Source organism: Ovis aries, chromosome 13 (genome assembly GCF_016772045.2).
Source record: "Ovis aries strain OAR_USU_Benz2616 breed Rambouillet chromosome 13, ARS-UI_Ramb_v3.0, whole genome shotgun sequence".
Lineage (NCBI taxonomy): Eukaryota > Metazoa > Chordata > Mammalia > Artiodactyla > Bovidae > Ovis > Ovis aries.
In genome coordinates, this window is record NC_056066.1 from 31,858,922 (window position 1) to 31,884,100 (window position 25,179).

General features: G+C 42.8%; 1 long non-coding RNA gene across 1 annotated transcript in view; it reads left to right on the plus strand.

The window, feature by feature from the left end:
• LOC105610334 (uncharacterized) overlaps positions 1-25,179 on the plus strand; it is a 35,589-nt gene that overhangs the window by 5,092 nt on the left and 5,318 nt on the right. Inside the window, exons 2-3 of the long non-coding RNA XR_003591134.2 lie at positions 11,388-11,519; positions 16,112-16,207. This is a non-coding gene — a long non-coding RNA (uncharacterized LOC105610334). The remainder of the gene's footprint in view (positions 1-11,387; positions 11,520-16,111; positions 16,208-25,179) is intronic.

A 25,179-nucleotide genomic window follows, 5' to 3' on the forward strand; every position in this document is an offset into this window, starting at 1 on the left:
CATCAGGGTCTTTTCAAATGAGTCAGCTCTTTGCATCAGGTGGCCAAAGTATTGGAGTTTCAGCTTCAGCATCAGTCCTTCCAATTAATATTCAGGACTGATTTTCTTTAGGATGGACTGGTTGGATCTCCTTGTAGTCCAAGGGACGCTCAAGAGTCTTCTCCAACACCACAGTTCAAAAGCGTCAATTCTTCGGTGCTCAGCTTTTTTTTATAGTCCAACTCTCACATCCATACATGACTACTGAAAAAACCATAGCTTTGACTATACGGAACTTTGTCAGCAAAGTAATGTCTCTGCTTTTTATTGTGCTGTCTAGGTTGGTCATAACTTTTCTTCCAAGGAACAAGTGTCTTTTAATTTCATGGCTGCAGTCACCATCTGTAGTGATTTTAGAGACCCCCAAAATAAAGTCTGTCACTGTTTCCATTGTTTCCCCATCTGTTTGCCATGAAGTGATGGAACTGGATGCCATGATCTTAGTTTTTGAATGTTGTGTTTTAAGCCAACTTTTTCACTCTCCTCTTTCACTTTCATCAAGAGGCTCTTAAGTTCTGCACTTTCTGCCATAAGGGTGGTGTCAGCTGTGTATCTGAGGTTATTGATATTTCTGCCAGCAATCTTGATTCTAGCTTGTGCTTCAAAAAGGTTTGTAGGCTTCTTTAATTAAAGGATTTTTAAAATTAAAATATAATTGACATATCACATTATTAGTTTCAGGTGCACAGCATAGTCATTCAGTATTTGTGTGTATTGCTAAACAATCCACCACGAGTCTAGTTGGCATCCTTCACCATAAGTAGTTTCTCATGATAAGAACTTTTAAGATTTACCCTCTTAGCAAGTTTCAAAAAATACAACATATTAACTATAGTCACTATGCTGAATTATATCCCATGAAACTTATTTATTTTATACCTAAAAGTTTGACACCCTTCTCCTATTTTGCCTGCCCTTTATCCCCTGCCTCTAGCAAACAATGTGTTCTCTATATCTATGAGTTTGTTTTATTTTTAGATTTCACATATAAGTGAGATCATATGGTATTTACATTTCTCTGTCTGACCTGTTTCATTTCGTATAATGCCCACAAGGTCCATCCATGTTATTGCAAATGGAAATGTTTCATTCTTTTTTATGGCTCAATATGTTTCTTTTTACAGGTATATGCATATATCTCACAATTCCTTTATCCATTCATCCATCATGGGGCATTTAGGTTGCCTCCATATCTTTTTTAAAAATTAATTTTCTTAGCTAAACTGTAATTGCTTTACAATGTTGTGTTAGTTTCTGCTGTACGACATTGTGAATCAGCTGTAAGTGTACATATATCCCCTCCTTGAGTGTCCATATCTTGCTTATTGTAAATGGTGCTGCAGTAAACATAGGTATATACGTATCTTAAGTTAGTGTTTGTGTGGCCTTCAGATAAATACCAATAGTAGAATTGCTGGATCATATGGTAGTTATATTTTTTTTGATTATTTGAAGAATCTCTATACTGTTTTCCACAGTAACTATACCAGTTTACTTTCCAATGAACAGTACATAAGGATTCCCTTTCTCTGCATTCTCACCAATGCTTGTCATTAAAAAAAAAACAAAACTAATAGACATTCTAACACATGTAAGGTGATATCTCATTATGGTTTTGATTTGCATTTCCTTGATAAATAGTGATGCTGAGCACCTTTTCATGTATCTATTAGCCATCTGTATATCTGGAGAGGATTATGCTGCTGCTGCTAAGTCGCTCCAGTCGTGTCCAACTCTGTGCGACCCCATAGACAGCAGCCCACCAGGCTCCTCCGTCCCTGGCAAGAACATTGGAGTGTGTTGCCATTTCCTTCTCCAGTGCATGAAAGTGAAAAGTGAAAGTGAAGTCGCTCAGTCATGTCCGACTCTTAGCGACCTCATGGACCGCAACCTACCAGGCTCCTCTGTCCATGGGATTCTCCAGGCAAGAACACTGGAGTGGGTTGCCATTTCCTTTTCCAGGAGAGGATTATCGTCAGGCCTTAGATGCCTTGTTTAGTTAGAAGCCTGTCTGTCAGTCTATGGCACGAGTATACACTGTTGTTTGCTCATTAAATTGTGTCCAACTCTTTGAGACCCCGTGGACTATATAGCCTGCCAGGCTCCTCTATCCATGGGATTCTTCAGACAAGAACACTGGAGTGGGTTGCCATCTCCTTGTCTGGGAGATCTTCCTGACCCAGGGATCAAACCTGTGTCTCCTGCATTGGAAGGTGGATTCTTTATCACTGATCACCAGGGAAGCCTGAATGTATACTAATAAGATTCTTACATGGAGATACTGAGGGCCTCAGATGTTACCTCTTATCGTGTCCTGGGGTGGGAGCTAGTTAGGAACTCTTCTTCCATTTGTTATAGTCAGGGAGCCTCCTTCATGGGAGACACCAGCAAGCTAGAGGCAGGCAGAGAGAGTTTAAAACTCATGCCCACCCTCCATTCCTGGAAAGCATTTTTGCAGACCCCTACAAGTGTGCCAAACCCGAGGTCTACTCCCAGGACAAAGCTCCAAGACTTGTAAAAAAGCCTCCTTCACAGAAAGACTGGGAATGTGTTTCAGCCAGCCATGTGCATTGTGTCCTGGGGCAGGGGCAGGCCAAGAAATATCTTTCCATCTGTCCCAGGCCCATGATGTCAAATCCTGCTGCTCATTAGAGCCAGGCAATCAAGGGGCCTCTCCTGGGCAGCGGCCACAAAAACAGCACCAAGCGTGTGTCCCAGCTCCCTCTGGAGCAGGGCAGAGGGACTGTGCAGAGTGAGAATCCACCCTCCAGCGTCTCAGAGAACTGATGTCTGCCCTTTGAATACTGTTGATGAGAAGCCTGCCTCTTGGGCTGCAGCTCTGAACTGAATAGACCTGTCTCACAGAGAGACTGACCACCCTGTCTCCTGCCTTTCTGCTGTGCCCCAGGAGGGTTAGGTGGTTAAGAATTCTGCCTCCGTTGATTATAATCCTGTGGGACCCACAAGTGTAGGTGTCACTGGCCATCAGAGCCAGGAGATTTAGACAGGCTCCCAAGCAGCAGTTGCACAAGTCAGGGTGCCAGACAAGAGAGAAGCTCCTTTGGGGGAGACACTGTTACCGAGTCCAGGCTTGCTCTCCTCACCGCACGACAGGCCAGTGAATCAGAGGAGATGTTGAGGCAAGGAATACAACTTTATTTGGAGAGCCAACCGACCGAGAAGATGGCAGATTAGTGTCTCCAAAAAAAATATCAGGGCCTGGTTTTCAGTTTCTTTTATAGAACTGAGAGGGAGAGGAGGTAAGGAAGTAAAGTAAAAAGGCCATTTATCTTGCAAAATAGGAGGGGATGTGTTCATTTCTTCTTAAATCCTTCGTTTATAAACTTTTCCTTTATAAATGTCTATCTTATTTCTGTTTTTCCTACAAGCATGTATTATTTGTATTATAGAAGACATACTAAGTAAATTTCTAGACTTCTATTTTATTAATTTTTGGCTGTGCTGAGTCTGTTGTTGCAAGAGCCTTTCTCTAGTTATGGCGAGCAGGGGCTACTCTTCGGGTGAAGTGTGCAGGCTTTTCGTTGCAGTGGCTTCTCTTGTTACAGCACATAGGCTCTAGGGATGCAGACGTCAGTAGTTGCAGCTCTGGGGCTCTAGAGCACAGTTGCGGTAGTCGTGTCGCAAGGGCTTAGCTGCTCCCAACATTGGGATCCTTCCAGATCAGGGATCAAACCTGTGTCTCCTGACTTGGCAGGTGGACTCTACCGCGGAGCCACCAGGGAAGCCCCAATTTCTTCTTTTCTGCAGCTATTCACAGGTGGGTAGATTGTCTCCCTGTAAGCTGAACAAAGCCGCCTTAGTTTAACATTCAAGCAAAGCGGCAGGGTTTCCGGGGGCAGGCCATTATATATGATTACAATAACAAAAGCAACAAAAAGCAAGGGGTAAAATCAAAGAAACAAATCTAACATGGAGTCAGAATTGGCTCTTCCCTTGTCACAATACCAACCACCTGAAGTGAGGAAAAGACAGAGCCCAGACATGGCAGTCACTGGCCTCTGTCTTTGAAAAGTATTGGGTTGGCCCAGAAGTTCTTTAGGGTTTTTTTGTAACCCTAACAGCTAATGGAAAATCCCAAATGAACTTTTGGGCCAACCCAATATTAAGCTGACTCTACATGTGTTGGATGCTCTCCCCATTGGGATGATGCTTTAAGATGAGCAAATAGGCCTCTTTTGCAGAAAGTCTGGGCACCTCTCAACTGGCTACCTCTGCCTGGTCCCTGAAGCTTGTGAGAGTCCTAGCACATGAGCCCTTGAAGTGTTGTTTCTCTTCCATTGAAGAACTGCTCTTGATGAAAGGAGGCCAAAGAGACAGATAATTACATACAATGTGTAATCCTTGATTGGCTTTTAGATGATTAAAAATGCAATGAAAGACACTATTGAAATAACTGGGGACATTTGAATAAAGACTCCTACTGGATAATATTAAATATAATATCAGATCATAGAATTTATATCCATTTAAAATTTCCCAAGTGTTATAACTCTATTATAGCTGGATTAGAGAATGCTCTTGCTTTTGGGTGATACATGCTAACGCCTTTAGGAATAAAATATCACAATGTCTATAACTATCAGATGGTTTGACATGGTCTTATCCATTAGTATGCTAATATATATCTCAAAAATACAAGAGCTCATTGGAAATGGAAGAGTCATTTCTCAGTTTGCAGTCATGTTACAGGTCTCATGTAATAAGCCCTGTTGACTTTCTAAGCTAGATGTTTTGGGAGCTCATCTCTCAGATCTGAAGAGCTGGATGCCTGATGTGGGGTTCAAACCCTTTCCTCCTCTTGGGGGAGGAAAGAGGAGCTCAGGGTTTTGAGTTCCCTCCTGCTTGTGGGTCATCACCACGTGGGTGGTGGGGTTTATGGTGACGTTGTGTCTCAGTTCCTCCTACCTGCTTCCATGTAGGTTTTTTCTCATTCATCCAATATGGAGGAGTCAGTCAGCTAGTTTGGGACTTTTTTTTCCCCAGAGGAATTGATTCCTTACACAGCTGTAGATTTCAGTGTATCTGTGGGAGGAACTGAGTTCAAGACCTTCCGACGACACCATCTTGAATCTATTTATTCATCGTGAGCTTTTGACCAACCCAGGAAGCAATCGTGAAATGTTAAATATGCAAGATCACCTAATGTGATTATTTGGGGTAAGAAATGGGTTTCTCATTTGGAGTTGTAAATGCACCACCCTTAAAAAAAAATACTTAAAGAGAACTACCTGGTTCTCAAGCTAACCTGTGTCAACTGAAAAAATATGTGCAGTCTAAAAGTTGAGTCTAAACTGAAAATATATGTGCACTCTAAAATGTTTCATTTGGTGGAAGTTTTTAGGATTTCAAGCCTGGAGGAAGCATCTCAAGTGACCCTGAGGGAACTGCTCTGAGGAGGCAGGTGCTCTGAGAGGGCCAGGTGGTGACAGACTGGGGGCAGGTTATATAGAAGTTTTGCACTGAGGACAGGTAGTCTGAACATCAAAAGATTGTTGTTAATTAAAGAAAACTAGATATCTCAAAAGTTAAGGATTTTCTACATATGGGAGGATGCAAGAGTCTGGGCTCACTGAAATCATTCCCTTGATAGGCACCTCAGCTGTCTGGGACCAGTATCCTATGTTTTCACATTCTGAGTTCCATCAGGACTTACCAGCTCCCACTGGAGGGATGCAATCTCTGATGACTGTGACATCCTTGTTTACTGATATGGCAGGAAATATTCCATTTCTCACCAGAGACTAAGTCACCCAGCTCACCTCTCAACACTAAAAGGATAGATGGAAGTGGATGTCTGAATTTGCCTAATATTTTTTTTTCTGTTCAAGAGAGATAGTATTCTGTGACTGTACTACCTGTGATGAACCCAGGTAATAAGTTCATTATTGGGACCAACATTTGCAGAGGGAATTCATGAAAGTTTTGCTGTTTTTTTAAAAAAGAAGTGATGGCAGAGACATATCCAGAAATGATGATTTAGTCATCATGGTCAGTAGCAATGGCTGTGAGGAGATACCACACACCCAAGGTAAGGGGCAGCGGCTGCACTTTGCTGGGGCAACCATGAAGAGAAACCCCACGTCCAAGGTAAGAGAAACCCCAGTAAGATGGTAGGCACTGAGAGAGGGCATCAGAGTGCAGACAGACGGAAACACAGTCACAGACAACTAGCCAATCTGATCACTCAGACCACAGCCTTGTCTAACTCAGTGAAACTAAGCCATGACGTGTAAGGCCCCCCAAGATGAATGGATCATGGTGGAGAGTTCTGACAAAACATGGTCCACTGGAGAAGGGAATGGCAAACCACTTCAGTATTCTTGCCTTTAGAACCCCATGAACAGTATGAAACGGCAAAAAGATAGGACATTGAAAGATGAACTCCCCAGGTCAGTAGGTGCCCAATATGCTACTGGAGGTCAGTGGAGAAATGACTCCAGAAAGAATGAAGACACAGAGGCAAAGCAAAAACAACACTCAATTGTGAATGTGACTGGTGATAGAAGCAAGGTCTAATGTGTAAAGAGCAATATTGCATAGGAACCTGGAGTGTTAGGTCCACGAATCAAGGCATATTGGAAGTGGTCAAACAGGAAATGGTAAGAATGTGCATTGACATTTTAGGAATCAGTGAACTAAAATGGATTGAAGTGGGTGAATTTAACTCAGATGACCATTATATCTACTACTGTGAGCAAGAATCCCTTAGAAGAAATGGAGTAGCCATCATAGTCAACAAAAGAGTCCAAAATGCAGTACTTGGATGCAATCTCAAAAACGACAGAGTGATCTCTGTTGACTTCCAAGGCAAACCATTCAATATCATGGTAATCCAAGTCTATGCCCCGACCTGTAATGCTGAAGAAGCTGAAGCTGAACTATGAAAATCTACAAGACCTTTTAGAACTAACACCCCCAAAAGATGTCCTTTTCATTATAGGGGACTGGAATGCAAAAATAGGAAGTCAAGAAACACCTGGAGTAACAGGCAAATTTGGCCTTGGAGTACAGAATGAAGCAGAGTGAAGGCTCACAGGGTTTTGCCAAGAGAATGCACTGGTCATAGCAAACACCCTCTTCCAACAACACAAGAGAAGAGTCTATACATGGATATCACCAGATGGTCAACACTGAAATCAGATTGATTATATTCTTTGCAGCCAAAGATGGAGAAGCTCTATACAGTCAGCAAGGACAAGACCAGGAGCTGACTGTAGCTCAGATCATGAACTCCTTATTGCCAAATTAAGACTTAAATTGAAGAAAGTAGGGAAGACCACTAAACCATTCAGGTATGACCTAAATCAATTCCCTTACAGTAGAAGTGAGAAATGGATTTAAGGGACTAGATCAGATAGACAGAGTGCCTGATGAACTATGGATGGAGGTTTGTGACATTGTACAGGAGATAGGGATCAAGACCATCCCCAAGAAAAATAAGAAAGCCTTCCTCAGTGATCTATGCAAAGAAATAGAGGAAAACAACAGAATGGGAAAGACTAGAGATCTCTTCAAGAAAATTAGAGATACCAAGGGAACATTTCATGCAAAGATGGGCTGTCAGTAAAGGACAGAAACGGTATGGACCTAACAGAAGCAGAAGATATTAAGAAGAGGTGGCAAGAATACATAGAAGAACTGTACAAAAGAGATCTTCACGACCCGGATAATCACGATGGTGCGATCACTCACCTAGAGCCAGACATCCTGGAATGTGAAGTCAAGTGGGCCTTAGGAAGCATCACTACGAACAAAGCTAGTGGAGGTGATGGAATTCCAGCTGAGCTGTTTCAAATCCTCAAAAGATAATGCCATGAAAGTGCTGCACTCAATATGCCAGCAAACTTGGAAAGCTCAGCAGTGGCCACAGGACTGGAAAAGGTCAGCTTTCATTCCAATCCCAAAGGATACTCAAACTACCACACAATTGCACTCATCTCACACGCTAGTAAAGTGATGCTCAAAATTCTCCAAGCCAGGCTTCAGTAGTATGTGAACTGTGAACTTCCAGATGTTCAAGCTGTATTTAGAAAAGACAGAGGAACCAGAGACCAAATTGCCAACATCTGCTGGATCATGGAAAAAGCAAGAGAGTTCCAGAAAAAACATCTATTTCTGCTTTATTGACTATGCCAAAGCCTTTGACTGTGTGGATCACAATAAACTGTGGAAAATTCTGACAGAGATGGGAATACCAGACCACCTGATCTGCCTCTTGAGAAACCTATATGCAGGTCAGGAAGCAACAGTTAGAACTGGACATGGAACAACAAAGTGAAGTGAAGTCGCTCAGTCGTGTCTGACTCTTTGCGACCCCATGGACTGTGGCCTACCAGGCTCCTCTGTCCATGGGATTTTCCAGGCAAGAATACTGGAGTGGGTTGCCATTTCCTTCTCCAGGAGATCTTCCCAACCCAGGGATCGAACCCAGGTCTCCTGCATTGTAGGCAGACGCTTTACCATCTGAACCATCAGGGAAGTCTCTGCTTCATGAAACAACAGACTGCTTCCAAATAGGAAAAGGAGTACATCAAGGCTGTATATTGTCACCCTGCTTATTTAACTTATATGCAGAGTACATCATGAGAAATGCTGGGCTGGATGACGCACAAGCTGAAATCAAGATTTCCAGGAGAAATATCAATGACCTCAGATATGCAGATGACACCACCCTTATGGCAGAAAGTGAAGAGGAACTAAAGTCTCTTGATGAAAGTAAAAGAGGAGAGTGAATAAGCTGGCTTAAAGCTCAACATTCAGAAAATGAAGATCATGGCATCCAGTCCCATCACTTCATGGCAAAGAGATGGGGAAACAGTGTCAGGCTTTATGTTTTGGGGCTCCAAAATCACTGCAGATGGTGACTGCAGCCATGAAAATAAAAGCCACTTACTCCTTGGAAGGAAAGTTATAACCAACCTAGACAGCATATTGAAAAGCAGAGACATTACTTTGCCAACAAGGGTCCATCTAGTCAAGGCTATGGTTTTTCCAGTGGTAATGTATGGATGTGAGAGTTGGACTATAAAGAAAGCTGAGCACCAAAGAATTGATACTTTTGAACTGTGGTGTTGGAGAAGATTTGAGAGTCCCTTGGACTACAAGGAGATCCAACCAGTCCATCTTAAAGCAGATCAGTCCTGAGGAAGCTGAAGCTCCAGTACTTTGGCCATCTGATGCCAAGAACTGACTCATTTGAAAAGACCCTGATACTGGGAAAGATTGAAGGTGGGAGGAGAAAGGGACGACAGAGGATGAGATGGTTGGATGGCATCACTGACTCAATGGACATGAGTTTGAGTAAGCTCTGGGAGTTGGTGATGGACAGGGTAGCCTGGCGTGCTGCAGTCTGTGGGGTCACAGAGTCGGACATGACTGAGAGACTGAACTGAACAGTTATTATTTATTGAACTTTGTGATACAGAGTACTTGCTTATTGCTTTACTTGTATTTCTCTTAAGTCCTATATCAAACCAATTCAGGTTTGAGAAACTTGATTCAGAAAGTTTAAGTAACTTAGCCAAGACCACAAAGCTAGTGAATGACAGAATCATTGTGATTCTCTGGTCTGGGATTTTTCTTATTGCACATACTGCCTCAGATGAGAGTTAAAGGAATAGGAAAGACGTTACTGGAAGAGGGAATTCTGAAATACAATGCAGGAATCACTGTTTTAACATATCTACTTAAAACAGTGGAATAAGCTGATTTGGGTGATTTGATAGTAGTTGAGGAAGACTACTATAAAGGGATATGGAACTCTTAGATCTCCTCTAAGTCTTCCACCAAGTCTGGGATCTGATGCCTATGCAGAGGCATTTTATTGGAAAGAATAAAGAAAAGATAGCGGACATTTGTTGCAAAGATTCAACCATACTATGTACAACTCAGGAAAGACAAGCATTTTCCCATCTAATTTTGGATCTGTTTGTGGTTTGCCAACTATATCTGGGTGTTCTTTCTGCAAATATCCAGGTCATGATGGTACTCAGGGAGACTTTTTAGTGAAGTCTTCCTTGTGTCTCTTGTCTCCTAGACTTTAGTCCTTTTAGGGTAAAATGCTAGTTATTACTTGGTTTTGCATTCCTTTAGCTTAGCCCACTCTGGAGAAGGCAATGGCACCCCACTCCAGTACTCTTGCCTGGAAAATCCCATGGATGGAGGACCTTGGTAGGCTGCAGTCCATGGGGTCGCTATGAGTCGGACACGACTGAGTAACTTCACTTTCACTTCTCACTTTCATGCATTGGAGAAGGAAATGGCAACCCACTCCAGTGTTCTTGCCTGGAGAATCTCAGGGACGGGGGAGCCTGGTGGGCGGTGGTCTATGGGGTCGCACAGATTTGGACATGACTGAAGTGACTTAGGAGCAGCAGCAGCTTAGCCCACTACCCAGAAGATGCTAAATAAAAATTGTCAAAATGAACCGTGTAAAAACCAAATCCAGTCACATCATAACTCTATTCAAAGTATTTAAAGTACATTCTGTCAAGTTCTGGATGATAAAGCGCTGGTAACAAAGGAGAGAAAACTATGGAAAGGAGTTTGGAGAAACTGCTTTGGGGAAAAGGAGTTGGGAGAGAGAGAGAACAGGCTTTCCAGACACAATATTGGAAAGGGTGCCCCAGCTTCAACCTTAATTCCTGAAGCCTTCCCTCCATTTGGCATCAAGGAATCCAGACAGCAGAGCCAGGTGGGCTGGGATTCCAGGCTCTGACCAGGAGGATGGCTGGGTCATTACATCTCAGGTGCAGACCAGGTGTGTCCAATACTACTCCTAAGTGTGACTATGATGTTGGCTTATCAGAGGACAGGGGAATCCAGGAACTGGAAGCTGGGACTGCAAGATGGTCCTGGCCATCGTGCTGCAACTGTGAGGGCAGAGCTGAGCCCAGAACCCAGCTGTCCTGACCTCTGCTCTGGCCTCCACACTTTCTGGATGCGTCAAGTCTACCTTTGGCTCTGGTTGTCTTTCCTGGACCTCACTTGTCTCTGCTTCAGTAGAAACTTTTATTGCAAAAGATGAACAATATGATTGGTGTAACTCTATATAGCTGGAGTAATGAGAGGCTGCCTCCTATCACATAATGGGAATAGGGATCCCCCGCAATGCCAGCACGTGACCCCCACCCTCACTCGCCAGGCACCGAATGTCTATCAGGCACTTCATCTGGCACTGTGAGGATTTCCATTGCTTGGTGGCACTTGCTCTGATGTGATGTTTACAGAACACACAGCCACATCCAAGATCATTCAACAATTCAAATATATCTACTTCACACAATCTGTTCACCAATAACAAAACGTGTTTACCCTGCCTTCCACAGTCTGGAGTATTGAAAGAGCCTGGTCTTTGAAGCCTGCCTCCGACACTTGCCTGCTGTGTTAACTTGAAGCAATTCCTTAACTTCTCTGAACCTCAGATCTCATCGTGGATGTAACAGTTTCTGCCTCGCACGGTCAGTGTACGCAGTTTCTGGCATGTAATGAAGAGTTCATAAATGATAGCTATTATTATATAGCTACTTCTGTTAATATCTTTTATCAGACCAGTTACAAGAAAATGAGTGAAACCCAAATTGAGTCCATTCAAAAGCAATAATAATAACAACATTAGCAGCATTTGCCAAGCACTTTCTATATTTTGGGTGCTGTTTTATCAACAATTGCCTGCATTATTTAATCCTCACAACAACCTTTGCTACCAATTTAAAGGTAATAAATCAATGTGTAGATACTGGTAAGTAAAGCGATTAAAAATTAAAAAAAAATACTTGTAAATAGTTGGACTAGTTTCTGGCGTATAGTAAGTGCTTTGTTGTTCCTGTTTAGTCACTAAGTCATGTCAGACTCTTTGTGATCCCATGGACTGTAGCCCGCCAGGCTTCTCTGTCCATAGGATCTCCCAGGCAAGAATACTGGAGTAGGTTGCCATTTCCTTCTCCAGAGGATCTTCCCTACCCAGGGATCAAACCCCTATCCCCCACATTGGCAGGTGGATTCTTTACCACTGTGCCACCTAGGAAAACAAGAAGTGCTATAAATGCTTATTAAAATTTAAAAGGATAAATACCATTCTTTCCCCCGTTTCTCAGATAGAGATGCTGACTCCCAGAAATGAAATGACTTGGCCAAAGTCACACTGCTAGAGAGGAAGAAAATCGAGATCCACACTCTGGTGGGCTTCCTGCAGGCCTCGCATGAAGAGTGTGGCAAACAGTTCTAGTATTTCTGGCAGCATGGAAAGCTGGCCCACGATGGAGGTGAAGAAAGCAATTCACCGACCAAGTTATCCTGCATGTTAGCTTTCTCCCTCATTTCCTCAGATACTGACTTCTTCCAACCCCCTCACTTCCAAGGCTCACTCTGTTCATCCACTTGGGTGGTCCTTTGTCTCTCTGGAGAGCAACCGAACTACACCACTCTCTTTCTGATCCCACAGGGGACCTTGAAAAGTCACCATTCTTTCTCAAGAGCCTTCCTGTTTCAAACAACCCCATTTTCATCCACGTTGTACATAGCAGGTCAACCCAGATCAGAAATCTACCTGCCATCCCCCCACCACCCCTACCACCGTTGTGATTTTTTCCTGGAATGTTCCTAATCCCCTCTCTGCAAAAATCTATACATCATTTTCCCAGCATCTCAAGAAATGCATTCCTGGAAATGTGCACGTGTGTTACTTAATCACGCAGCCGCAGCATGGGGATACAGGTAAACTCTATCTGCTCATGTCCAGACAACCAGGAATGTAATGGGATGCACCCCTCTTCTTGCTCCATAGTTTACCTTTTCTCCAGAGTAATCTCTGCACAGAAAGCCTCGTCCATCTCAGAAGGCTGTGGCTTGATCTCAACGATAAGAACATCCCTGTCACTGGAATCCACAGCTCACGGGGCCTGCTTTGCTTCTCAAGGATGCTAAGTTCTTAAACCCAGGCAAGATGAAAAACATATTGTGCATCCCTCGGGGACTATTTAAAACGTACAATATAAATATTTCTGCTTTGAATGGACTTAACTTAGCAAGCCTGGGTCTGGTTTGTGTCCTTCTAGTCATCGCACCGACGGGGTGTGTGCCAGCCCTTCATTTAGCTGAGCCGAGCGGAGCTGGCGAAGAGCCGTCAGCACCCTAGTGCCTCTCGAGGGGTGCCAAGTCGCCCTTGATCACATAATGCCTTTCAGATAAGGTTGGCTCCGCAGGAGGCCCTGCCTTGTGCTAGTGCTTTATGGTGACAGGCCCCCTGGCTCCAGGTCTCCTGTGGCAATGAAATCTAAAGGAAAAGTCGGGGAGACTCTCCTGGTGGTCCCATGGTTAATACTTGGCCTTCCAATACACAGTGTACAGGTTCAACCCCTGGTCAGGGAGCAAAGATCCTGCATGCCTTGCAGCCAGAAAAACCAGAGCATAAAAAAACAACAGAAGCAATATTGTAACAAAATCATTAGAGCCTTAAAAAAAGAAAGAGGCCCCATGAAACCTCACCCCAAAAATAAATAAACGTCAAAAAAAGAAAGGGAGAGTCAACCAGCCAGGGGTGACAGTGGGGTGCTGGGCCTGAGACGCCTGGCCTTTGCTTTGTCAGAGTCGACCCCAAACCACTGCCTTCCTTCCCACCCCTTTCCCTTTACCAGGGTGTCCTGAAAATTTCCTGAATATAATGGAAAAACTAAGAACAGCCACATCTTTCTCCTGGCATCCTCCCACTTTGCCAAGCTTAATGGCTGCATGTCAAATAGGAGTCAGTACAATTTGAGTCTCACACAGTGTTCAGAAATCGAGCCTGGCCCCTCTGTCCTGCCTTAATTTGGGACCCAAGCCTTGTTGAGGACCAGGGAAAAGGCGGTGTGTGGGCTCTCTGATTCCCTTCTTAGGTAGAAGGGTTCACTCCTGAGTCTCGTAGGACTGTGGTTAGTCGATTGAGTCATATCCGACTGTTTGCGATCCCATGAACTGTAGCCCGCCAGGCTCCTCTGTCCATGGGGATTCTCCAGGCAAGAATACTGGAGTAGGTTGCCATGCCCTCCTCCAGGGGATCTTCCCAACCCAGGGATTGAACCCAGGTCTCCCGCATTGCAGGCAGTTTCTTTACATCTGAGCCAGCAGGGAAGCCCCGTGTAGGGCTGAGTGGTGTCTATTTCTGTGTATGTTCTATTTGCAGGCCTTTTTTTGGTTCTGAGAAACATTAAACAATAAAATAAACCTCACTGGGTGCAGGAAATATCTGTCTTTGTGAAGCCAGGGGATACTAAGTACGCCTGGCAGTACTAGGGGGGAAAGTGGCTCAGACGCCTTCCTTCAAGCAAAACCTCCTGAGGAAGTCCCACCTTCAAAGGGATTTTTCTGGCTCAAGGAGGGTGTTGAGTGTGTCAACTTAAAAAAATATTCATAACCTCAAAGTTGAGAGCTTTTTTTTTTTTTTGGTGGGAATTTTTAGGACTTCAAACCCCGAAGACAGTATCTCAAATAACCTGAGAAAACTCCTCCAAGGACGGGGAAGGAGCCAGGTTATATAGAAGTTTTATAACAAAGGGGGCAGGAAGTCTGAACATCAAAAATCTATTGTTAGTGAGAGAAAACCAGTTATCTCAAGATAAGGAATTTAGGTTTTTCTCTGTATGTAATGATGCAGGAATCTGGGCTCACTGAAATCATTCCTTTGATACTCACCTCAGCTATCTGGGGCCAGTATCCTGTTTTCACATTCTGAGCTTCCTTTCTTCAGGGCTCACGGTAGGGATTGGGTGCAGTCTGGGGGCAGGTATTCTTCTCCTTCCTAAATTCCCTCAGAGTTCACCAGCTCACCATTGTGGTGGCTGCAATCCCTGATGACTGTGACATCCTTGTTTATTGATATGGCAGGAAATATTCCACTTCTCAAATGGAACACTATGAACAGCACCCCTGGGAAACACCTGAGGCTTTGAGGAGCAGAGCTAGGGAAGCCTCTGGATATAAAGGGAACACACAACCTGGGGGGGTCTGGCTCCAGTTATGCTGTAGCCCCCTTGAATGGTAGCAAGCCAGTTGTTTCACACTTTTTTTAAAAGTCTCTCAGTCGTGTCTGACTCTTTGCAACCCCATGGACTATAGTCCATGGAATTCTCCAGGCCAGAATACTGCAGTGGGTAGCCTTTCCCTTCTCCAGGAGATCTTCCCAACTCAGGGATCAAATCCAGGTCTTCCACACTGCAGGTGGATTCTTTACCTGCTGAGCCACAAGGGAAGCTCAAGAATACTGGAGTGGGTAGCTTATCCCTTCTCCAGTGGATCTTCCTGACCCAGGAATCGAACTGTGGTCTCCTGCATTGCAGGCAAGATTCTTTACCAAGTGAGCCATCAGGGAAGCCCATTTAACACTTAGGTGCTTATTTTTTCCTCTGTCAGTGAGTGTTCAGATAGTGTGTAGTGATCAGTTCATTCTCACAGCACCTCCTGCTTGACTCAGTTTGCAGAGGAATATCAGGGGTTGTAACCAGAATTCCATTCGTTATTTTTCTTCTTCTCCTCCCAGCTCCCACATCATTTTGGATCAGCCAGAGAAGAGATGCTACCTGGGGTCTCCTTGCATCCCCAGAGTCTTGGTGCAAAGTTCTATGGATTGGGTACTTTATAGCCAACAGAATTTTCTTCCTCATAGTTTTGGAGTCTGAATGTCCAAGTACACTTGGCTTCTAATGAGGGCCCTCTTGCTGATTCCTGACAACACACGGCCTTCTCACTGTGTGCTCACAGGGCAGAAGGGGCAATGGAGCTCTCTGAGGTCTCTTTAGCAAGGGCACTAATCTTATTCATGAGGGCTCCACCCTAATGACCCAATTACCTCCCCAAAGCCCTGTCTCCTAATACAATCTCCTTAGGGATTATGTTTTCAACATACAAATTTGGTGGGTTTGTGAATGTTCAATCTATAACACCCAACCCCTCCATATACTGCAAATCATCCAACCTCAGACACGTTCTGTCTTTTGCCCACTTGGGGGTCTTCTACAGCTTATTTTCTCCTCCTCTAAACGTCCTTTGTTTTTCTTTTTGCCTTTCCATTTAACAGAAAGAAATAAGCAGTTATGTGTACAAGGAACTGTGATGTCTCAGATGATTTGTAAGAACTGGGTGAAGAAGCTGGAGTCCAAGGCTGTGGACACAGGTAAGGTGGGGGATGTCACCACCCCCAATCTCTGCACAAGGCTGGTGTCTCTGGAATATCGGAAGCCCTGTTCCTGGCCTCAGGTCTTCATTTACTCCAGGCTACCACCTCACTGGGGATCTCTGGTTCCCAGACTTCTCATATAAAATAAGGAGACTTAGTTTGCTGATTACCAAGATGCCTGTTAATTCTAACCTCCTTGGAAAATGCCACCCCATATACCTCTTAAGATAGGCTTGGGCTGGAGCTGACAGAATACCAGCAAAGTAAAGCAGAATTTCAAGGAGTGAAGTTCAAAGGTCTTGCACCCTGATGTCCTTGGTGCTGCTTGCCTAATAAAATAAAACATCGCAAGTAAGATATTTTACTGTGATAAGGAAGAATGTCCATGGCTTCTTTTTTGCATTAGTTCAGTTCAGTTGCAGAGTTGTGTCCAACTCTTTGTGACCCCACGAATTGTAGCACGCCAGATCTCCCTGTCCATCACCAACTCCTGGAGTTTACGCAGACTCACGTCCATCGAGTCGGTGATGCCACTCAGCCATCTCATCCTCTGTCGTCCCCTTTTCCTCCTGCCCCTAATCCCTCCCAGCATCAGAGTCTTTTCCAGTGAGTCAACTCTTCGCATTAGATAGCACCACAAATGCAACACAATTTCAGATTGTTTGGAACTTTTTATTTTATGAAAGTCACCTGCAATCACAGGACCCTGACATTACAGCCATTATTCTCAGTTTTTCTGTTTGACAGTTATCTTGGCTATGAGATCATCTCAAAGTTGGAAGACACTGGTTTATGCATTTTTTCATGGACATTTCATCATGAACATCTTTGCTGCTAATGACATCAAAGGCTTTGGGATCAGATAGCCCCTTTTTAAAAAAATTATTATTTATTTATTTATTTGGCTGCATTGACTGTTAGTTGTGGCTTATGGAATCTTTAGTTGCAACATGTGGGGTCTAGTTTCATTACCAGGGATCAAACCCCAGCTCCCTGCATTGGGAGCATGGAGTCTCAGCTACGGGACCACCAGGGAAGTCCCAGTTAGTCACATTCTATCTGTATAACTCTAGATAGCGTCATCAGTTTCCCCATCTGTAAAATAGTGCAACAACTAGGATTAATGTGAACACATGTGGCACAGAGTTTGACATGTAGACAATACTTAACATCAGTTCTGCCCTGCCTCCTCTGAATATCCCAGATAGCTATTATTTGTGGTCTTTCCTATCTGACTAACCAAAATTTGGGAAGGGATTATGAATCTAGTATTATGTTTTGTTTTGCCAAAATCATTTTGGTGTGTAATGTTGAGCCAATCCAGCATTTATCTTTTGAACTTCCCTTTTGAGAGACACTGTGGGTTTCCCTATGTAGTGTATAAAAAGCATGATCCTAGTTCTCGAGGAACCTGTCACCTATAAAGGGAGATTAAAGCTAATCTTCAAATAGCTGTGATGCAGCTGTGATGCAAGGTATGCTGAGAGATACAGGAGGCACACAGATTGCGATGGCTCCAAAGTAGGAAGAGGGAACTTCCTGCCAGTGACAGTTCCAGTTCTGTCCCTTTAAATGCACCCACCTGCAGGCAGACAGCCCATTCTTTTGGCTCCTGTTCTGTGTTTATCATATCCTCTGGTTTCTCCACCTTGTTTAATGCTTTGCTCTCCTGCCTCTCCATTTAACTTCTTGGCCTTTTTTTCTTAAACCATTTTTCCCATGTCTGTCTTTGTGATATCATGGCCTCCTGACTTCATAGACTGTTTTTACAGTAGGGTTCACACTCTACTACTCTGTCCAGAGCTCCAGGAAACTCACCTAGCTAGTTTTGCCCAGGTCTTCCCTGGTGGCTCAGCAGTAAAGAATCTGCCTGCAGTGCAGTAGATGCAAGAGACATGAGTTCAAGTTCTGGGTGGGGAAGATCCCCTGGAGAAGGAAATGGCAACCCACTCCAGTATTCTTGCCTGGAAAATTCCATAGACAGAGGAGCCTGGTGGGCTATAGTCCATGGGGTCGCATAGAGTCAGATATGACTGAGTACACACACACACACACACACACACACACATACATACATACTACACACAGCCCTGCCCTATTCATTAGCCACGCCCTGATTCACTAGCTCCACCCTGATTTATTAACCACTCCATAATTCATTGGCCATGCCCTGATTCTTCCCCATCCTGTACTCAGAAAGGACGTTTTTGGTAGAGGAGAGAGTTGATCTGTTCCTTTAAGAGCAGATGATTTTTCAAAAGATAGAAGAGGTTTCTAAATGCTGAAAATGAACTACACGAAGTGCAAATACAGGAAATTGTCCCATCTCTGGGGATTGCTGAGTAATGGGGCTGGAACACAGGTCACAGAAGGGAGATGTGGAAGAATTCTGAATGGATAAATTGAGGTAAAATTGTGGAGGTCTCAGAAATCTCACTTAAGAGTTTTAAACTTCAGCTGGCAGTATGGAGCTACTAGAGATTTCTTATCTAAATATGTTTTAAGATTTCTCGACAAGGGCTTTGCAGCTTGAGAAGGGATATAATCTCATTTCTGGGTTTACCATGCTTCCTTGGGGCCCCTCCTTGACCCACAATTATTCCAGTATCACCTGGTGGGGCTTGCTCCAGCCTCAGCTATGCTTTTTCCTTTCTAACCTGGACCTTCTCTGATGCTGCGCCTGGAGTGGGAGGGAAGGGCCCTCACAAGTATTCCATCCCGCCAGCCCCAACGTGCAAACAGGTTAACCCATGCAGCAACCTTTACCCCATGCGGAAGCAGATGGGTGATAAATGCTACCCTCTGGGGCACATTATCCACAGCTCTTAGGAGAATCCCACATGGCTGAGCCCAGAATGAACCGTGGGACCGCTGCCCTTGTTTTCTGTTTCTTCCCCTGCCTTATTCCGCTCCTATTTCCTGGGATCTCTTCCCAAAATAAATACCTTTGAGAAATGCCTTATCTCAAGGTCTGGTTTTTTTCCTCAGAAAGCTGGGCTAATACCTGTGAGACTTGTGTCTCTGCCCTGGAGCGAGGATGAGAATAAGATTTCAAACTACATTTCAAATCCATTAGCCTATAGGGGATTTTGTTTTTTACCCATATTCTCTTTTTTGTTTGTTATTATAAAATATATTTCACGTAAAAGTTGCTATTTTAACCATTTCTAAGTGTCAAGTCAGTGGCATTACTTACATGCACAGTATTACTCTGCTATGATCACTTAAACTTCAAACTTCTTTCATTACCCCTACAGAAACTCTTTACCCAGCAAGCAAAAGCTTCTCATATCTCATATCCTTCCAGCCTGGGTAGCCTCTCATCTACTTTATGGCTCTGAATTCTTCTATTCTAGAGATTTCATATACTAATACAGTATTTATCCTTTTACATCTGGCTTATTTGACTGAGCACAACATTTTAAAGATTCATCCAAATTGTATCATGTATCAGAACTTCACTCCTTTTCATGGAGTATATTTTCATGGACATGGAGTATATATTTCATGTCTTTTTCATGGACAACATTCCCCTGTTTGGATATACCATATTTTGTTTTCATATTCATCTCTCGATGGACACTTGGATTACTTCCACATTTTGACTGTTGTGAATAATACTGCAGTGAATATTCTCATACAAGGATCTGTTCAAATCCTTTTGGGGGGTTATGTACTCAGGAAGGAAATTGCTAAGTCACATGGTGATACTGTATTTAACTTTTTGAGGAATTGACAAAATGCTTTCAATAGCAGTTGTGCCATTTTGCTTTCCCACCAGCAGTGTAAGAGGGTTCCAGTTTCTCCATATCCTCACCAACACATCATTTTCCATTGTAAAGATTTATTATCATTTCCATCCTGGTGGGTGTAAATGGTATCTCATTGTGGGTTTTGTTGTTTTTGCTTTGTTTCTCTGTCTGCGCTGGGTCTCCGTTGCTATGCACAGGCTTTCTCTAGTTGCAGAAAGCAGAGGCCACTCTCTGGCTGTGGAGCCTGGGCTTCTCACTGTGGTGGCTTCTGTGGTTGTGGTGCGCTGGCTCTAGGCACGCGGGCTCCGTGCTTGTGGCTCGAGAGCATGCGTGGCAGCATGCAGGTTTCAGTATTTGTGGCGCTCAGGCTCAGTGGCTATGACACAAGGCCTCAGTTGCTCTGCAGCCTGTGGAATCTCTTCACACCAGGGATTGAGCCTGTGTCCCCTGCATTGGCGGGCAGATTCCTATCCACTGTCCCACAAGGGGAGTCCTCACTGTGGTTTTGATTTCCATTTGCCTGAGGAGGACGGACTCTGAGAGCATCCTGTCATGTGTTTATGGGTCATTTGTATATTTTCTTTGTAGAAATATCTATTCAAATTTTTTGCCTTTGAAAAAAGTTAGTGGTTTGTGTTTTTCTTGGTGAAAATTAGTCTCTTTATATACTCTGGACATACGGTGAAGTATACCAGAAATTCAGTTTGCAAACATTTGCTCCCATTCTGTTCATTGTCTTTTTACTTTCTTGATAAAGTCCTTTGAACAAAACTTTTTAATGTTCCTAAAGTTCAGTTTACCTAGTTTATCTTTAGTTGCTTGTGTTTTTTTGGTGTTATATCTAAAAATCCATTGGCAACTCCAAGATTATGAGAATGTACCCTTGTTGATTGTTGAATTATTTTTTTTGAATACTTACGTATCAGGCACTTTCCATATTGAATGTTGTTTAATTCTTGCAGCAAATCTACTTGGAAATATTGTCCTCTTTTGATTGATTGGGACATTTCAGCTCAAAACAGTAATTTGACCAAGACTGTGCATCTGTCAAAATAATAGAGGAAGGGTTTGAACTAATGCTTACAATGTCCTAATAGACACATATCTGGGGGGGGCAGGGGGATGGTGTTCAGGAATGAGATATCATAATTTGTAGGCTTTCTCAAAATTTCTTCCAAATCATAATTTTTTCTCAAAATACTTCCAACATTCTTTATGCACATTACTCATTATTATGGATATCAAAAACTTTTTGTTTAATAAATAAAAAATATTAAATTTAGTAGTATTTATAGAGTATAGTGAATGTTCAAACACTGGAAATGCCAGCAAACAATATTGGCTTGTACTCAAATAGTGTAATATTTGGATCTCTTAACGAATCTTGTATAGAAACAGCCAATTTAAGGATTTATTTGCTTCTAAAACATTCTATTTCTTAAATCATTCTTAATAGGATTTAAATAAAGCATACAAAGTATATAAACTGCTTAATATTTATTTTATGTGCCAGAATGACTCACTGTTAGCAGCAGACAGGGCCAGAAGCAAACATTTATGACAGCAGCTTCAAGCAAGACTGGGCTTCCCAGGTGGCTCAGTGGTAGAGAATCCACCCGCAAAGAAGGAAATGTGAGTTCAGTCCCCGGGTCGGGAAGATCCCCTGGATAAGGAAATGCCAACCATTCTAGGGATGGAGTCCAGGGAACTCCCATGGACAGATGAGCTTGGTGGGCTACAATCCGTGGGGTTGGAAGAGAGTCAGACATAACTTGGTGAATAAACAACAACAAGCAAGACTGATTAGACTGTAAATTCTCCTCTCTGATTAAGCTTCAATTCTTTCTAGAGAGTTATAATGCTTTTTCCCTTTCCTCAATTTCTCAAATTTATTCTCAGGATTTAGAAAACATAAATTTTCTGAGAAATGCCAAGAAAGAATTCTTGCATAGAAGCACTAATTGGAACCAGATCTGGGTGTTTCCCCTTAAAATCCCCAAGAGACCTTAAGAAGGAAAGAAAAAAGGAAAAGACCATTCAGTTTTGTGATTAGAAAGTCTTCATATAACATTTTGAGAGTGATTATTGCTCTATTAGTTTCTATTACTGTTGTAAAAAAGTACAACAAACTTTTTTGTACTGAGGACATGCCACTGAGTCATGTCCTACTCTTTGTGACCCCACAGGCTGCAGCATGCCAGGCTCCTCTGTCCTCCATTATCTCCCAGAGTTTGCTCAGATTCATATCCATTGAGTCGATGATGCTATCTAACCATCTCATCCTCTTCCAGCCCCTTCTTCTTTTGTCTTCAGTCTTTCCCAGCATCAGGGTCTTTTCCAATGAGTCAGCTCATCACATCAGGTGGCCAAAGTATTGGCGCTTCAGCTTCAGCCACAGTCCACAATTTCACTGGCTTAAATTAACGCAAATTCTCTCATTGATCTAAAGAATCAGTGTCACTGGACTAACATCAGCTCACTGACAGAGCCAGTCCCTTTGAAGGCTCTGATGTTTCCCCGTGGTTTTCACCTTTGAGTAGCTGCCTGTATTCTTTGGCTTGTGGCCCCTTCCTGATTTTCCAAAAGCATCACTGCAATCTCTGCTTTCATCATCACACCAGCTTCTCCTCTGACTCTAACTTCTCCTTCATCCCTCTTTTAAGGACCACTGTGGTTATGTTGGGCCCATTGCATAATTCACGATAATATCTCTTATCTAAAGATCTCTAAATTAATCACATCTGCAGAGTCTCTTTTGCCATATAAGGTAACATTCACAGGTCCAGGGACTAGGTTGAGGACCTGACACAGGAACCATTCTTTAGCCTACTGCACTGGGCATTGTGGTCCACTCTTCAAACAGGAATCAAAGGTAGAAGATAGAGGTGACCAGGACCTGACAATAGGTGAGCCATCTAAATCAAGATAACAAAGGATGTTCTCATGTGCTGGTTAGGCTTCATCTCCATAGGCAAAATTCAAGTCTAATGAAACTCAGCAGGTTCCTATCCTGATCAAGTCAAGAGTTGACAAGCATACGTGTTATATTACAATGGACTCAACTTGAAAGAAAGTAGGATCCAGATGACTGATGCCATAAAGTTTAGGTGGGCAGCCATCATGGACAGTCTGTCAATAGGACAAGAATTCCTACTTGGGCTCTGGTTTTAAAGGATGTCTAATGTCTTAGATGGAAACCTGGGAAGAATCAAGTGTGGCTTCAGGGCTCTAACAGTATTCAGAGGAACTAGCTTATTCCTGTATTACACATTCAGAATGTAGAAAGAGAACTTCCCTCATGGTCCAGTGGTTAAGAATCCGCCTGCCAATGCCGGGGACACAGGTTCAATCCCTGGTTCAGGAAGGTTCCACATGCCTCAGGGCGACTGAGCCCATGTGTCACAACTACTGAGCCTAAGCTCTAGAGCCTGTACTCTGCAACAAGAGAAGTCACTTCAGTGAGAAGTCCACACACTACAATGAGGAGTGGCACCCACTCGTGCCAACTAGAGAAAGCCCATGCACAACAATGAAGAACCAGCACAGCCCCCCAAATTTTTTTTAAAGATTGATTTAAAAAGAGAGAGAGAATGTAGAAAGATGCAAAAGCATGGTTCTTACGACCTGTGTTTTAGGAGAGTGCATTTTTTGGAAACTGTGTTATCCGACCCTAGCATGGTAAGCAATATGTGGGGCAGGTGAGCTGTGACCTAAGAAAAGCTTGAGATTTTCTATGATTAGAATTAGGAATAGGCTTAGACAAATCAGATTTACAAAAAGAAAGATTTAGTTATTCTTAAGTCTACTGAGCACTTGTATCTGGTACGTATGTGTGTGCATGCATGTGGGTGCATGTGAATTTTAGAAAGAGTGCATCTTACTTATCCACTCTACCAGTGAGGTATAGCAAGATTGCCTATAACCTTCTGGTACCAAAAACAACATTGCAATGCCTATACGCAAATCCTTGTTCTTACGGACCTCTATGAGGATTTATTTGAATATACCCGGAATGGGATTCCTAGGTCAGGGAATAGAAGTGCCTGGTAACTTCCCAGAATGACGGCATCAGTCTACATTTTTTTTCCAGTAATGCTTAAGGGTTCAGGTATCTTCACATCCCTGTCAACATTTATCATTTTCCAACTTTCTAACTTTTGCCCATCAGTTTATTAGGCAGTGTCTCCTTATTGTTTTAATTTACACTTTTCTGATTACTGAGATTCATCGTTTTTTGTGTGTGCTTATAGTCATGTGGCTTTCCTTTGCTATAATTTGCCTCTTTGTAAACTTTTCTATTTACAGTTGTTATCTGTTTCTTGGTTCTCATGAAAGTGTCTCTGGTATTCTTAGGTATTAATCCTTTGTCACTGCTAGGCATTACCGATAACTTTCCCATTCTGTCAGTCTATGAATTCTGTCTGTGAGGTTCCTTGCTGAACAGAAATTCATAGTTTTGATGAGATCAAACACATCAAGTGTTAGCTTTCCTGAGGTTTTAAGAATTCTCTCCTATTCAAGTCACAAAAATATTCCTCTATGCTTTCTAATAACGTTAGGTCTTTAATGCACTTGATATCCAACAATCTGGTGCTAGATGCAGGTTTATTTATTTTTTTAGGTTTTTAATTCAGGTTTATTTTTCTTCCTAATACTAGCTACTGGATAATGGATTCTTTCCATGTTGATTAGTTATGCTATTTAACTATCTGTTAAGTTCCCCTCTCTTCACGCATCTGTGTCTGACCTTTTATTTATTTTTTTTATGTTCTTTTGGTCTCCTTTGATGCCATATTGGTTTTATTATTTTGACTATAAGTCTTAATAATTGATACATGTCCCCCTTATATATTTTCTTTCCAGAAGAATTGAGCTTTTGAGAACCTTCATTCTTTTTTCTTCCTTTTCGTTCTAATATTAAGATACTTTTCATACATTAAACATACCTTTTGGAAGTGTATAATTCAGTGGTTTTTAGTAATGTTTTCTGCCATCACCACTCTGCTCAGAAGCTTTTTATCACCCCAAAGAGAAGCTTTGTACCTGTCAGTAACGACTCCCCTCTCCCCCATCTCCAAACTCCTGGAAACTAGGAATCTACTTTCTGCCTCTGTGGGTTTACCTATTCTGAACATTTCACTTAAACAGAATTATACAATATGTGATTTTTAACTGGCTTCTCTCACCTCAGTCAATCAGTTCAGTTGCTCAGTCATG